This window comes from Pristis pectinata, chromosome 8 (genome assembly GCF_009764475.1).
Source record: "Pristis pectinata isolate sPriPec2 chromosome 8, sPriPec2.1.pri, whole genome shotgun sequence".
NCBI classification, from domain to species: Eukaryota; Metazoa; Chordata; class Chondrichthyes; order Rhinopristiformes; family Pristidae; genus Pristis; species Pristis pectinata.
Genome location: NC_067412.1, coordinates 87,459,728 through 87,462,311, shown reverse-complemented (window position 1 = coordinate 87,462,311; position 2,584 = coordinate 87,459,728). Strand labels below are relative to the sequence as shown.

Genomic DNA, 2,584 nt, shown 5'->3' with positions numbered 1-2,584 from the left:
TCAGAGATGCATTCACTTATAATTAACTTCAATAACCTTGGTTCTGGCAGGGGGTAGAGAGAGACGAGGGAAAATGCCAAGCTTAATGTTCACGCATGCATAGAAGCATCAACCCATCTTCAGGCTCACATATCTTAAATGATCTTTTACGTGCTAAAGGTGATCTCTCCTAGGCAGTGAAACTTTATCTCATGTCAAATCTTAGGGACAGGAAGGGAGGGAGGAGTAGGAAAGAAAGCTGGAAAATGTTTTTCTCAGAGGTTTGAATTTTCTTTCCCTCCAGAGGTCTGGTGAGAGGGCAAGACTGGAGGAGCATGTTGGGTGGGGGAAGGGTGGTAAAGTTGGGAAAAGAGGTACTCAATTTTACAATGGGCACATAAAAGAGCCAAGGGTGCTGTTTGACTATTGCAGGGCTTGTTTCAAAACAAAACCTCAAAGGTTGTGAAGTATGCTTCTTTCTGCAATGAAAGTATTTCTTAGAAATCATCACATATGGTATAAAATATCACACATTCATAAAATATACTTTAATGTTGCAAACCCCATGTACCAAAATAGTACCACATGGAGAATTTACATGAATGTTTTACAGATACAGAATACTCTTAAATGCATAATTAAAAAGTTAGAGAGACTATTTCACTCCAAAAGATTTTATGTGGAGCTCTGCCAATGTCATCAATCATTATCCTGATAATAGGCAAGTCTCATGAAACGCTCTGGCTAATTCAGTAATATAAGGAAAGGAAAATATTATTGTAAAGATAATATTGTAAAAAATCCAAACACATTAGACTAACAGATTATAAAATTCACACCCTACTTGCAGACTGTGGTTATTTTCTATTTCTTTACATTTGTCTTTCCACACCCAATAATTTGCATCTAGCTGAAAAGACAGTGAACATTATTTGTACTCCACCTCATCAGTAAACGAAATTATGGCTAGCCATGTGGACCATCCCTAAAGGAGAATTCTCTTAACCCTGCTCATCATCAGAGGGTGTTTTCTTCACAAAGCTTCTACTAACAAAAGTTTATTTACAACATAAAATATGGGGACATGAGTTCAACATTATGTCTCACTTAAGCATTGGGTTATGGAGCCATTCTTTAGTTTTCAGACGACTTTGGGGTTTCACAGCAGCACCTACATGCAGGATTTGCCTACATTCTACAAACAGCTTTTTACTCTCCTCTATGCAAATAAAATGTTGATCCCTTGATTGGATCTCCCCACTCTTTCCTAACAATCAATGTAACCTCTATGGGCAAAGATAAAGAGCAGCCCACTTTCAAACATGGCAAAAGTTTTAAAGAGATAAGCAAAATATGCCCAGATGTGTCAGCTTTCCCTCTTCTGAAGGGGAAAACGCATCCAGTTTTGCCCAAAAGTTCACAAAAAGGACTGAAAACTTGCAGCACAAGGAAATTGCATACACAACCCTCATATCCTCCAGCAGTGTGAAGAATACCACATGGACCTTTCTCTCTTTAATCTGTTTTCTTTCAGAACATTTTATGTACACAAATGGGATGAATACCCTGGGCTGAGCAGGGCAGGGCAAAACTAATCCTAATTATTCTTTTATCCTGCATAAACAAAGTCTATAAAAACCTATTAGAAATAGCCAAAGCATTATATTTAAAATACTTCAAGTTTAAAACTTAAAGTACTGGATGCTGCAAAATTATTAATTATTGAATGAAGTTAGAACTTCATTTATATGCAAAATCTGAAGCTAATAGCTTAAGTTAAAAAAGATCAAAATGTAGTACTGTCATTTTATGTATATATTTTTTAAAATATGCAATCTGAAAATTAACTTGGTCTGTAAACACTTGAATCTGGTATACTGCCCCTAAAGAGCAAAAACAAAAACACACTTGCCTTGTGTGTTTTGATACTAGCAATATAATCAGAATCACCCTGAGAGGTAAAGGCAGGTTTATGTGAACATAAGAGGTCTAAAAATTTGTTCCCAGGAACTAGTTTCTTTAGTGTTTATGTGGCATATACATCTGCTCTTCGTCTCCAAATCTCGGTAGTTTTATATAAAAACATTAAAGAACTTATGCGCCAATGAGCAAGACAAGCAGAACTGGAAATCACAGCAACAGTGTCCACCAATCACTCCTGTGCCTGTTCCCTCCTGTTAAACCTCACAACCTCAGCACACGATAACAGCCTGTGCCATAAAGGCACACAAGCCGTTTTAGAGCAGAAAATATAACAACTGAGGCTGAAGTGCCATAATTGTTATTAAATAGTCTTTAAAATGAAAGGGGTGGGTGGGGGGGGGGGGTGGGGAATTGTGGTTAGGATGCTCTCCAGAAGAATTTCCTCCACTATAAAAGATAAGATACCCATCTTTTTCTTGGTCAGGCAGTGAAAGGGCTGTTTTTTTTTGAAAAAAGTTACTCAAACTTCAATTACTGGAGGTTGAAAAGTGATAGGAGAGTATGTTGGGAGAGAAGGGAGTCCCTTGAATATCATTCCAGGAACCTTTTAAAAGAGAACTCTGCTCCTTAAATTAAAAACATTAAAGCTGACAATTGAAACAATAGCCATTTTCAATGTCCA

At 37.2% G+C, this 2,584-nt stretch overlaps 1 protein-coding gene across 1 annotated transcript in view; it reads right to left on the bottom strand.

The window, feature by feature from the left end:
- Nucleotides 1–205: 205 nt before the first annotated feature.
- Nucleotides 206–2,584, bottom strand: part of LOC127573052 (forkhead box protein O1-like) — a 30,380-nt gene continuing 28,001 nt past the window's right edge. The window contains exon 3 of the mRNA XM_052020849.1: nucleotides 206–2,584. This exon is cut by the window's right edge and continues 2,990 nt beyond it. The gene's annotated coding sequence lies outside the window, so the exon portion shown is untranslated.